The 14,953-nt window shown below is 37.4% G+C and overlaps 1 pseudogene; it reads left to right on the plus strand.

Moving 5' to 3' along the window:
• Positions 1-3,163: 3,163 nt before the first annotated feature.
• The window catches only part of LOC149193357 (K(+) efflux antiporter 5-like), a 189,147-nt pseudogene continuing 177,357 nt past the window's right edge, over positions 3,164-14,953 (plus strand).

Raw genomic sequence — 14,953 nt, forward strand, 5'->3', positions numbered from 1 at the left:
TCCATAGAGTAGAAGCCGTAATGCCTATGGATTCTATCATGTCTAGTATGCGCATAGTGGCGCTCGCAGGGGTAACAGACCACGAAGCCCTGGAAGAAAGGTTCACACTATTGGAAGAGCTCGAAGAAGAATGATTTTGACTCAATGAAGAGATCCAACTGGTTGATCTTAGGTTCCAGGAACTCATGAATGAAAGAGTTCAGTTAAGGGAGAAAACCGCCATGGCAGAAGCGGAAGTCAAGAAGCTTAAGGAAGGAATAAAGAAGGACTTTCTTGGTAGAAAGACCATAGTGATAAAGCAGGATGAGCTTGATTACATTGACAGACTTGGGGACCACCGTAGAGAGTTTCTCAGTTTGCTACATGGGATGGGACCGTATGTTATTAAAGAAATCATAGATGGCGACAAGATACAGTTGGAGAAGTTAAATAGCAAACTCTTAACAGTGAAAGTAAATGGCAGCCAGTTGAAGCCGTACACAAGTGGCCCAACCAGCTGACTAGCCGCAGGAAGGACAATCTTAGCAGTCCAAGCAGTTGAAAGGAGGTGTGGGACTATAAACTACTCTACTCAGGAGCTGCACGATGTTAGGACTACGCGTAGGAGCGAAGTTTTACAGGGTCCGTGATAGTGCAAGGGTAGCCGTGCTACCACGTAGGTCGACTGGGAAGTGACCCTTGTAGTCACTATTCATGATGTGATGCTTGGTTTGAAACCAAATGGAGTGGGCGATAGGCATTTAAGGAAAATTTTATGGGCTAGATTTGGGAAAATCTTCCGCCAAGGGATCATTAATGGACTAGATTTGGGGGGAACGGTCGAATTCAAATTAAAAGACACTATAAATTACAAAGGGCTTCCCAACAAACAACACTTGGCCATTTGAGAATTGAGCTATTGTGTGCCCAGAGATTCATGAACCCTAATTTGTTTGATCTTTTGATGTCGAAGGCATTATTTGAGCACCTACTTGAACCATTGAGATATTTGTGGAACAAAAATATGACCACGCCAGAGGAAGCCATGGATATCGGCGAGATGACTGCTAAAGAGGCCACAGAGGCCATTACGATAGGAGACGCCCCAGAAAGCATCAGGATAGTTGCAAAAATCCCTAAATCGCTGCGCACGCTGAGGCCCAAGAAACACAGGAAACCTATGGTACTGGTGCGTGTGTCCCGTAGAAACCTGTTGAGAACTACATTGACCAGGGAATAAAAGGGGAAGGCAATTAATTTGGAAGCCAATGAGGAGGAGGAAGACCTTGAGTAAATCCTAGTGGAGGAGGAGGAGGATGAAGAAATGGAGGAAGAAACCTAGGGTGCGGACCCCCTGACCAGGTTGCCTACGTATGTTCCTTTGTGGATAGGGAAATCAAGGGTGCCTAAGGACCTAGATGAGAGAAAAATCTCTTTGCAGATTTCGCTACTCCCTGATGATATCAATTTTGAAGGAGCACACTTAGGATGGGTGCTGGATCTAAAGTTTGAAGATTTGGATCTTGCGGACCACGAGAAATTCCTACACTTGGTAACCACGTAGCTAATGCAACCAAAGAAAAATACAACGGTGGCAGTCATAGAGTTGGAACTACAAAAGTGGTTGCTAGGAGTAGAGAAAGCAGGGTTGTTAAATCTGCTTTGGGTGCCTCATTACCATCGCACCCCAGTAACTATTTTTTTCATCAAGCAACTTCCCTGCTTGGTGCATGATGGGTGCTTGTGGTTGGAGGAGCCCATCCCCATCACGGACCACCTAATTCATAGAATTACTTGACTCCCTTGCAAGGGGGAGGACCCAACGGATATTTCAGAGGGTAAGAGCAATGATTTGGCCATCGCAGAGGCCATGAAGGAAAAATTCAAGCTGGAGAAGAAGACGAGAGGGTACACAATCTCCAGTATCAATAATAATGTAGTTAGAGTTGCAACCCAGATATTGGTTGGCAAGGTTATGCGGAAGTTCCCTGCAGATGAGGTGCCTGCACCGGTGGTTGCACTTGCCGCGTAGTGCGCAGAGGGGGTCCAGTTTAACTGGTTGGAGTACTTGTGCAAGGAGTTCCTGGAGAATTGCCGCGAGGCATAGGAATAGTGGATGACCTTCCACTATACATGGCTTCTACTATCCATAGTGATGGTGGCTTGGGAATTGCCTGAGGATAGCCAGTTCCCCATGATTGGGAAGGATCTTCTTGAAGAAGTGAAGTATGCTTCACTATGGGCAACTAATGATGCATAAAGGATCAGAGACAGCAAAATATTTTGGGTGTTCATGGAGATGAACATCCGAATGGGGATTAATCGCAAGTCACGGCTACCACCCACTGTCTACAATAGTCTGCAGAGCTTCACGTAGTTTAAGGCGGACTTCCATCACATATATATCTGAGCGTGGAAGGATCCCAGGAAGAAATGGAACAAGCTCCCCTACCTGGCCATGGACGATGTCATATTCACCGTGTTTGACTCGTGGCAACCAGAGTGGCGCACTCTAGCTAGTGCCACGGTAAAATCGTAGAAGTCCGTTGCATAAAGGAGAGAGGAGGAGGCAAAACTGTGGATGGCATTGTTGGCAGAGAAAATAAGGAATGAAGCAGCAACGACCAAGGCATAGGAGGCGTGCAATGCTGAGAAGGCATCAGCATAATAGCAACAGGTAGCTGAGAAGGAGCATGGAGGCCAAAAGTCACCCTCACCTGAATAGGAGCCCGAAACAGAGGAAGGTGGCGCAAAACCACAGACAACGTACACACAATTGAAGCAACAATGCTTGAGAGAGTAGGTGTCGAAATGAAAGAAGTCAAAAGCTTCCAAGATTTCTTTTGACCCAATCACCTTCACTGAGGGCGATCTGCGTGACATAGGGGAGACGGTGTGCGACGTCACCGCAAAGGCCCTCCATCAGATCGTGAAGGAAAATTAGATGGTGTTTGGGGCCCTCTGGACACAGATACAGGAGTTGCAGGTGCATACTCCTTAGGCTGGTACTATATCAACCAGCCTTGCAGTAGACATGGTCGTAGCTAAGGAAATGTTGTGCGCCCGCACAACCAACACTATAGTGCTACTATAAGGAGCACTGGTTACAGAAAATGAGGCCAATAGGCCTATGGTTAGTGCGCTGAAGGGAGTTGGGATAAACATGGCTGCACTCCCTCGGGAGATGCTCTATGTGCTGCGGGATGGAGTGACTGTAGTGTTGTTCGCCAGGGAAAATCACGCGCTCCAGGTAATGAGCGAACAAAAAATTAACATGGAATAACTTAGCCTACAACATGACGAGGTAGTGGTGCAGAACCAACAGATTATGCAAGTGGTTGAAGAAGCCTGCCAGATGGTCCTTGAGTTGGCCATCACAGTAGAGGCGCGCATCCAGAGTCTAGCAGCAGGGGTACGCGAGGTGAAGGAAGAGATTTCTAAGGTTCAGCTGGAGCTAAATTTTTAGATAGTTGAGCTGGAGTTGAAGGTACAGCCTTCAACTCCACCAGAGATAAGGGAATAGCGTGGTAGTGCCATTACAACAGGAATAGAGGAGATCAGCAATCTAGTGAAGGACTGCAGCAAATTATTTGAAGAGTCGTTTGAGGTCATCACCACTCTAGAGGAGGACCCAACCATATAGCGCTTAGAAATAGAGGCATGTGAGTTGCAACAAAAGTACAATGACATAAAAGGGACCGCGTAGACGGTGGCCCTTACACAGAGGCTCGTGCAGATGCAACAGGAAAAAGCGCTCAAGGAGTAGGTAGACGTGGCACCACATAAGGAAGGGGTTTTGAAGGCACACGTCCAACCATGGATTGATGAGGCCTTCATCATTACAGCCTCGATCGAAGAAAATCTCTTGCAGATGCAGGGAAATAGTTCAGCTACAACAGTGTCTAAACAACACGTCGAGGAAGTGCAACAGGAAGCTACTCAATGCACTGCCAACCTTATAGCGGTCCAGGCAAAGTTGGGAGGTCTCCGTGTGAAGATCTTTGCACCAACAGAGTGACTCAAGGGTAAGTCATGATGTTTGTGTTGGGGGCATGTTGGGCGCGGGATCCCCCAAGGGACTTTTTGGGGCTTAAAGTCCAGATTTTGACTAAATCCGATGTAAAGACTCTGCGTTTTGTGGGCATAGAGCGCGAGCTTGTAAATGAGTCATAGGGTTGTCCGCCCTCATTTTTGTAATGTAATGTCAACTTTAGAGATCTACCCATGGTCCGCAGACCATGGGATTGAATAAATAGAGTGAGGCTCTAAGTTTTAAGTTAGCAATAGAAATAGAAAAAGAAATGATGAAGAATTGAGTCTTGTCTGAAGTGTAGAGTCGAGTCTTTGGGTCGTAGAGTAGGGGAAGGCTCTGCAACTAAGTGCATAAAGTCCTAGTAGCCCACAAATGAGTGTGCAGACCCTTACAGCTGAGTGTGTAGGTAGGTTGATTCTATAACTGATTGAAGCATTAATAAAGAGAAGTTTTATACCATTCTTGTGTATTTATTTACTGTTTTCTGCATTGAATGTATTGGGTATAAATTACATTTCTATTGTTTATATGATGTGCGAACATATATGATTGTGTTGATTAAGTGAATATAAGATAAAGTATCTATTTACGTGAAGTTAACTAACAATTATAAGAAGATAAGTAAGATCCATGGTGTAACTTGGGGAAATAGCGCAAATCGTTGCCTTAGCAGCGTGAAAGCTCCTCAACCCCTGGTTAGGGCTGTGCAAAGGCAATTATAATAGATCGTGAAGGCCTCGCAGGTCAGGGTAGTGCACGAAGTGACCTGCATGAAGCCATTCACAGTTGGACTAAATCGACCCCTCAGACATATCAAGGGTGTGGAAACCTAGTTCCAGCATCCCCCATACTACTTCGAGTGAGACCTCAGTCCGCGCTCTGTAAGCTGTTGCCGAAAGGGCCAGTAGTGTAGGGATTTGTTTGGCTAATTAACTCTGAACCTAGGTCAGGCCCCCTCAAGCAAACATCTTCTACTACATACTAGGTTGGCACTACTAAGATGATCATATCAGATATTTGATTGTAGTTATTTGACTTATATATATATATATATATTATTCAAGTTTAGGTACTTAATTTATATGTTGTTGTTTATGTGTATATTGTTAGGTCATGCTAGATATGTTCATTGAATGTGCTTATAGATAAATGTGTATGTGATAGCAATTATTTGACATGAGATGTATATTAATTTGAGGTTGTGTGTGGTGATGATATTGGATTACAATGTTTTTTTTTTGTTAGATGTGATCACGATGATGAAGCCTTGTTATATTATTAGATTTGTCTGCTAGCTAATGATGTTTATATGTGCTATAGGGGTATATAATTAGATGATGGTAGTGAATTTGAATGTGTATATTAGAATATATTTATGTTTGTTCGATGGGTATCATCATTATGTTTATTTTTATGAAATAATATGTGTTATAGATTATGTATTGGTGAAGTTATATCAAACTATTATATATGAAATTGCATGCAAAACGACTTACTTTAAAAAAAAAATGCAAATAAATTTTTATAAATGACAAAGTTTCGTATGGTTGAAACTATGATTGTAAAATTATCATAAATATTTTTCTATTACTTAGATAGTTCATTCATATTCATTGTAACTTAATTATTAAAATATTTCAATACTCACAATGAAAAAATAATTAAAGGTAAAATAATTTAATTAGTTCTTAATAAGATGAAAATGTGTAACTCATTCAATTCAGCTTATCCTTAAATTTAAAAAACTTAAGTCATAATTTTTTTATAATTAATTTAGATTTAATATAACTTAAAAAATTATATTTTTATAAAATTTAATTTATTACTAAAGTTATGAGATTTTCAAGCAATTTAAATTTAATATTTATAGAAACTCTTACCAATTTAAATTATAAATTTCTCTCTCTAAAGATGAGAATGAAGAAATGTAAAATAAAACTTGTGAAGTTACTTGTAGTTGGGGATTTTCTCTATTGGAAGGTCTCCCTTAAGGAGGCAACTGAATTTTTTTATAGTAACAAAGATATAACATTTCAGTGCTATTTTGGTTCTTTATTTGCTATTATACTAGTTTAAATTTATCTATTTTTAATATTAAGTATGAGTCAAATAATACAAAAATCATACTATATTAGATTTAAACTTTTGAAAAATAATAAATTTGATTATTTCTTAATGAACAACTCGAGAAACAATATTTTCTCCACATACTTATCATGAGATAGTCACTAAAATTCATGTTTTCACATTTCTCCTAGCTAATATTACATCATGTTCACAATGATGTAATCATGTTTACTTTAAATAATTTACTTCTAAACACATAAAAATAGATATTTATTTTACCAAATCTAAATAGGAAAGAAATTTTTTCCACATACTTATCACAAGATAGTCACTAAAATTCATGCTTTCACATTTCTCCTAGCTAATATTACATCATGTTCACAATGATGTAATCATGTCTACTTTAAATAATTTACTTCTAAATACATAAAAATAGATATTTATTTTTAAAAATATGAATAGGAAAGAAAAATGCATCACCAAGTCTATTTGAAAGTCAAACAAATGCTTCTTAATTACCATCACATTATTTATCATTTAATTCTTAGCCATAAAATATTTATTAATTCAACTTGTATTTAAAGTCAACATTGAAAATAAAAGTCAAAATTGTTCCATTATCCATGAAGAAAAAATTAAAACCTCTCATGCATCCATGTAAGCCCATGCGTTTCTCTTATGGTCCATAAAAATATGTAATCAACATATTATACATGCATAAGACCTCCTTTTAGTTTACATAATGTTGCAAGATTATAATTTAAATATAGTAAACATGACTTTATCTCTCATGTCAAGAATTTAATATTACATATTAATACATAATTTTTTCATTGTTAACGTCCTCATAGAGTTATCACTACATGATTTATATTGATTTTCAACTAAACAAGAAGAAAAAACCTGTGGATTGATTAATAAACTAATAAGTATCTAAATCAAGACTAAATCTTCAATGATCTTCTGAAATTCAGTATTTTCTCATTTTGGCTATATTCTTATTATTTTCCTATTTGAGAAGGATCGTGACCTTGAATCCTTATTATCAAAGATATTGTACACAATTGGAAATACATAGTTTTAAGTGTACAAATTTTTCCACTACAAAAAAAGGAGTAAAAACATTTATGAATCTTACCAATTCTATAAAGTGCCAACAAGGCGAATAAAAAAATAATATAATTAGTCAAATAGAGATAACAAAAAAATATGACAATAGTATAAATGATGAAATCACAAAAGTTCATATCGCTCTCCATTGTCATCACCCTAATTATCTTCCTCGCTTGGCATGATAAGACTATTGTTCTCAAAAATATGTTTTGATCTAGGGTCATGTCTTAATATGAACCACTAATCCCTATCCAACACATTTGGGTAAAAAAATACCTGGTTGGAGTGTTTTGGGAAAAAATAAGGCTTCCTAGCTTCATGGCGAATCTTTCTAGAGTGTATAGATATCAGCCCACCATTGTGGTCTTCCTTTACATTATTCTAATCAAAGGTGTCCCATCACTTGGACCTAAAAATAACACATCGAAATGAAGATAAGTCCACTTGATTGATCTCTTGTATCTCTCCAACGTAACCTAACATTGCGTGCATTAGGTTTTGATCAAGATGGCTAGCATGACTATATTGGTTGAATTCAACTTCCACTCCACAGTCTTGTGTCATGCATCCATCATCAACATCCTCCATACAAAACTGATGTTCATATGCCCACATACATGGGAACAAATGCACCTATAAAAAAGTGAAAAAATATCAAAATCATATGTCTAATAACCTGAACATAATTAAAAATATAAACTATATATATATATATATATATATATATATATATATATATATATATATATATATATATATATATATATATATATCTATATATATATATATATATAGATATAGATATATATAGATATGTTTCAAAAGGTGTAGTATTAAGTTAAAAATGTACAGAAAGAGATAATCACTGAGTTACTACACCCAATCCCATTTTTTAGCTCATCTTCTTCAGCATGTGGGTAAGGACAAGATGCACCATATTTCTCTCTGACTTGATCAACAACCCAGCTATTAGGGCATGTCATTACCATATTTTCTTTTAAATGATCAAGATAAGGAACGCTTCTACCATTTAACCATTTGAATTATTTCGTGTCACTATCTCATTTCCTCCTCTTATGTTTGTACAATGTGAACCACGGTTGTGTCACTTCCATATTGTAAAGAATGAATTATTGATAGCTTCAATTTCTGAATTCGCTGATGAAATCAAACCAACACACACACACACACACACGCACACACACACATATATATAGCAAGAGAGAGAGAGAGAACATATGAGATCAAAATATGCATTAATATGAAGTTCAGTATGAATTGTTATTATGTATAATTTTGACAAATGATAAGACACTTACTCTTTATCATGTGCCTCTTTCCATTTGTTTCAAGAAGCTCCACTTCTCTTTTCTCTTCATCCCAAATCGTTGCACCTAGTGTGTTGTCGACCTGCTTGATGTACTCACTGGCATAATAGAAAGGCTCATACAATATATACGCCTGTGCCATAGACCCCTCAAGCTTTTCCCTTTGTTGAGAAAAACCATTCAATTTCTTCATGTAGATCTCTAAGAAGAACATGAAATGACAAGAATCCACCCCAGCTAATTCAACCTCATCTACTAGGTGAATTAGAATATGAACATGCAAGTCCATGAAAGTCGTCAGCATTTCCTTCTCAAGAATATAAACAATCTCAACTATCTCTTGATGCCACTATGGAATGCTATCCATATGAATCTCCTTTGATGTGATCCAGTGTAAAAATGCAGATAATTTGTATATGGAACGTCGTAGGCCTTGGGGGAAGTCATGGTTCACACACACACACACATGAGCAAAGGATAATGACACTGCATAGTAAATAGTACATTCTACAAAAAATAATTATAAAATATCCCATTGCATAAAAATAAAAAATAAATAAAAAAATCATGTTTTTGACATACACTCTCTTAGAAGGTTCAAATGGTCATGAGATTTCAACCCTAAGAAATGGTCTTCCATAGTGAAGTAGCATTGTAATGAATAACCTTATAAAGAAGTCACCCTCACACTTATTATAAAGTCCTTTGCCAAAGTAATATCATCTTTCTTTAAAATCCATGGGACATCACCTTCTTTTAAATACCAAGAGGGACCAACCTATCCTCTAGTTTCTTGTCTTGGCCAATGCTTCTTATTAGTTTTTCAAGAAATAATATCTCTCCTAATAGCTAATGTGTCATTTTCTTTCAATGATATGTGCCTCCATAAAGAATATGAAACATTTTTAAATATATGCATGGTATCTAGTGAGTGGGAAATCTTAATATGCTCCCAATATGGGAGCTCATAAAAGGCATATTTCCTTTTCATCCCAATGGAAAATTTCTCAGCATAGGTTTCGAAGAATTTTGGATCATCAAACATAGGCTCCCTAGTTGAATTGAACATTTCTACAAACTCCTTATCCTTCTCTCTCTCATATGCTCTAATCCATTCATCTGGTGTCATTATCACAGGCCTTTAGGCTCTCTCTGGGTTACTATTGAAAGCGAATGTTTCTCTTCTGTAAGGGTGTTCTTCTGGGAGGAATACCTTGGAGAAGTCATACACCGGATTCTATAGGTGGTTAGACTGCCCAGCCTTCAAAGAATGTCCATAACATTTACATCTATGATACCTTTTGTTATAAGTCTTGAAAATTTATTTTATACATGTTGGTGCAGTAGTGACCATGAAGATCATAACAATTGATGCGAATTAAATTAATATGCGAAATAATATCGTTACATATATAAAAAAATCAATAAAAATGTAATTTACAATAGAAAACTCCTAAGCCTATTGTTGACAGTGTTGGACCTACCAACATGTCAGAGGATCTCCCCGGTAAGAAGTCCCAACTAGACCTCAGATCATTTGGTGTAGGAGGCCCAACAGTGGGCTATACGGTATCACCTTGACTGCAGTTGTCCACAGAGGCGAGTAAGATATCCCTGTTGGTAGAAAGGGTGTGACATATGTAGCAAGTCAAGGACGGTCCATGAATGGTTCAAACACATAGAGAGAGATGTGAGTGAGCCCCTTGGAAGCCTGTGAAAGCACGTGGCTAAGAAGGGAACACATGAGCAAAGATGCATCACAAAATGGAAATCAAGTAAGATATAAATCCAAAGTGATGGTTAAACCAACAACACATTTGAGTAAGATTCATACATGCATATACAGAAAGTGTCTATACACACATCCATAAGTAAATAGACACATATATCATTAGAGTAAACAAGTTAGCAGAAATGCAATAACAACATATCCGTGAAACATGCTAGCTATATTATATTAAGAAGTGAAAGTTCTAATCATACGATACAACCATGACCAACCACGACTCCTGATAGTGGAACGTTACAGTCACTATCGCCTGCTTCTCCAAAGACATGTATTAGCTCTACACTATGGAGAAGCCAAGGCTCATTACAATACTCTCAAAGATTTCTCTAACATACTCCTATCAGAAGCTTGGCTAACCAAAAGCCTCTACAATGAGTTATGAAGGACTATATATAGAAAAGTGTGGGGTGACCCTTGACATTTCCTTTTGTGACTATTCATCTACCCTCATGACACTTCAACTACACTATGGCTGTTACATCCAACTGTTGACACTTGAACTTCCACTTGACAATACGTTACATAAAATCTGCACATGTACCCATGTGAGACAAAATAGGCTTGAGCAAGCCATACAAGACATCACTATGACTCAAACAACTATGGGAAGACAAGCTCTTCGACATCCTCATGATGGTTGATGGTCACAAAATGATGCCAAGCCTAGTAGTCCGCAATGGTGTTCATGTACTCTTTGGTGAAATCTTTCCAGAAATGAACTCTTTCCTTTGTTGCATCTGGGTACACTGCTCTGGATCCTCTGTCCAACTCGTTAATAACATGCACATCATTGTCTTGAGTGTGGTCATACCAAGGACATACTGATGCATGGTGTCTACACTGATCGCCAAGTGTACGCTGGTGGATATGCACATCAACTCGTGCCTTTTTCTTTGCCTCGGTGAGACTCCCAACAGATGGGATCACATATGCATGCACAACAACATCCATGCTTCTGAATACCCGTGCATGGGAAGCCTGCAAACTAGTGATGAGCTGTGGGAGTTCTTCATAGTTCTAGATCTAGCTCTGGATATGTACCTTCAGCTCGAGCGCTCTAGGATTCATCATCTTGGGCAAGTGTAATGGGGCTCCCTTGCATCTCATTTTCCATGTTTGCATGTGATTGACAAAAGAATGCAAATTTGACAAGATATGTGCTCTCCTAGCACATCGTTGCTGCCAACTGTTGAGATGGACAACTTCCTTATGCATCATACCAAACTTGGAATACAATGACCACATGACCGTCTTAGTGGATGATACTTCATCTACTATCGCCTTCTTCAACTCTGCTTGGGTAGATGTTGTAACCAGTATTCCTCCTTGGTTGTTTGTCTATAACTCATTATCCATTTGCATGTCCTCTGCTATCAAGAAGTGAACACGTGAGCTAGTGGCTTCAACATATGCTCTGGTAGCATTGTCCAATGCTGTTGGATGTTTACGCACATCAGATATGATCACTCATTCCCCAAACTGTACAAGAGATGTGTGGTCATCTGGAGTAGAAAATCCACGTGATTGAAAACTCTATGTTGCGACTCATCAAATGATATGTTGCGCATCTCTTCTTCCAGAATGTATCCAAGGATCTTAGTGTCTCCTTGGTTGCTTAGGAATTTCTCTAATTTGGGATCTGGTGAAGTTGGTGGATTGACCTCCTAGTGGTAAGGCATGAGGTCAATGTTTTTCTTTAACTCTGGCTGCTCCGTCTACGTATCCATTTTCTTAAGTACTCATTCAATCTCTTGAACAAAGTCCTTCTCCTACGACTGCTCACCCTGTCTGATTTATGCCGACTATTTGGATGAGTCTACTACTTGTACGGACATAGTTTCATCTGTCTGTGCATGTTGCACCCCCTGATGTACCTGTCCTTTCTCTGCTTCCTTCTCCTATCTACGCAGCTCTTGCTCCTTATGGAGTTGCTCCTTCAACTCATGCAACTCCTTAACTGTTTCCTCCATCATCTATTTTTCTCTTTGCCTTTACATGGTCCTCCTGTTGCATTCTTGCCTCTTCACATCTATTGCCAAAGATGCTTTGTGCACAAGTGGGTCTACTCTAAACTTAGAACTTTGTTCTCCCTCTGTGCTATCAACAATCTTTCTCTTGCCCTTGTCGTGCGCTAGTATCTTTACCTCTGCTACTGCTATTGTTGGTGCTCTCCTGGATGCTGCTTCACGCTACTTCGCTAATCATTCCACAATGATGTCAAACGGTTCATTAGGCCTGAAGAAGCTATGACAATATACACATGGGTCCTCCTCATCCCAATGACATACCCCATGGATCCACAGAAATTGCACTCTCGTGCAGTGATCCTTTTGAAAACAATGTGTGTCATACAGATTAAAGCTTTTGGTGCCGAAAGGATATTTCTTGAGTTCTTATGTTTGGTCATCCGCGTGCTTTAGATTCTGTATCTTGTACAACCTGATCCACGATGGAAGAGTAGGACAAGGTGCCTTCTTCTTACAGTGTAGACTAGCTGACTATAAGGTCCCACCTTACCAACCATCAATAGTCTAGAGAAGTAAAGGTCACATTGAATACTATTACTCAATTTTTATTTTTGTTTTTATTGTATTTTTGTTTTACTCATAATATGACTAACTTAGCAATCATGTAATCATGTTCCTTAAACTATTTCAATGTAAGAATATAACATAAGAAGTCAGGGATAACTTTCCCTTTAGACCAATTCCAAAACACATTTCCTCTCAACTTTAAAAGATCATAACATGTGCTCTTTTCATACTTATACATGAGCTCTAGCTAAGAGAGGAAATAAGTTCTACCATAATTCCATGTGCGAACATTAAGCTAGAACAACCTATTTGATTTCCTAGATTATGCTAAATAAGTTTCATTTATTGACTCTTGATATCATAACAACAAAGTATTATACTTATTTTACAAAAATAACATTTAAGTGTATGAGTATTAACCTACCTATATCAAGTTAACTCAGGAAAGAATATGTCTCTCTTCATCAATAAATCTAATAAATATGATATGTTTATCAAATAGAATCACAAAATATATTGGGCCAACAACATTTCCAAATCCATTAATTAAAATTCCCAATCCCAATTATTAAGACAATGCTGCAATCATGAGAATTATATAATGAATGTTGAAACAAAAGCAACTACTGTACTAATTCAGAAGCATGTTATTCTTGAAAAAATGTTGTGTAAAACAATGAAATTGCATAAATTGGGCACAAGTAGTTGTTTTCTACAGTCATTGAAGCACAAGAATGCACCTATGAATGCATGTAGCTCAGACAAAACTTATTATGCTCACTTGCACAAAATCCCACAAAAAGTCACTATAAAATTGTTTCCAACAACCCCCCTTTTTTTATGAAATATTTGGATAATAAAATTAAAAACAATCCTATTCCCTATTTACACTTCAGCAAATTATTAAATTAATTTTCACGTTCATACCAAAAACTTGCAAACATAAGAAGCTACATCCATCAAATAGTCTATTCATAAATTTCTGTGGCATAAAAATTATGGTAAGTCGAACTTTTACTCTAACAATTTATATGCCTAGAAACTACAACCATTCATGTGTTTGGACAAATGCTTTGCATGACGGTAAGTAGGACTTTTACTCTAACAATTCATATGCACAAAAACTACAGCCATTCATGTCTTTTGACAAACACTTTGCATTCGGTAAGTAGGAATTTTACTCTAACAATTTATATGCAAAAAAACTACAACCATTCATGTCTTTTGACAAACACTTTGCAAACATGAAATCTACAGTCATTGAGGCATTTTCACAAACACTTTGAAAGCATCCAATCTACAACCATTGAGGCATTTTTCCAAACACTTGGTAGCAATGAATTTGAGATTCTTCTTCAAACTATTCAACTCATAAAATTCAAAAATTGAAACTTCAAATGTTAGCCTCTTAAAATAGGGACTAAACAATGTTAGTTTTTCATCAAAAACTCAAAAACAGAAGCATATAATTGACAACAACAATCTGTAAAGTCACCCAGATTTTCAATCTAGGTTTTGAAAAGTACTTTTTTGGAATAAAATTGGGGCTTGAATGGTCAAAGGGCATGAATAACCCCTGATGTTGAGCAGACAAGTAACAAAACGTTCTAGATATGTGATTTATTAAAACAACAACAAAACAAACATTCCTACTATCTCGTTTATGACTTTGTCAAACACTTAGTGCAAACTTTATCTACAGTTGTATGTGGAGAAAAAAAACTCAAATTTATGATAATATGGTATTGTAGTCAACTCATGGCAACCTGCAATGGACAAAATTTCATTATAAAAAGAACTTAAAACTTTGGCAACACATTATTGTTTTAATCCCCCTGCATGTACATTCTCAACTATAGTTTCCATTCATTATTGGTTAGCTCATAAATAAATCTATAAATATCTCATAAGCATTCACAAGTAGCAATTTCCAATGAATTTTAAAGTTCCAAAACACTTTTAATTAATAACAAACTAAAATTTCAAGTATTCTTATGAATATACTTGGCAGTGTATTTATACAATTTGAAAAAGATGGGAATATGCTCCAGCTCCAATGAGATTATGCTCCTACTCCAATATCCTTACCAACTCATTGTGAACCATCCTG

The sequence above is a fragment of the Pinus tabuliformis genome, chromosome 2_2 (genome assembly GCF_031772625.1).
Source record: "Pinus tabuliformis cultivar Carrire ecotype Pingquan chromosome 2_2, CPIR1, whole genome shotgun sequence".
In the NCBI taxonomy this organism is placed as follows: Eukaryota; Viridiplantae; Streptophyta; class Pinopsida; order Pinales; family Pinaceae; genus Pinus; species Pinus tabuliformis.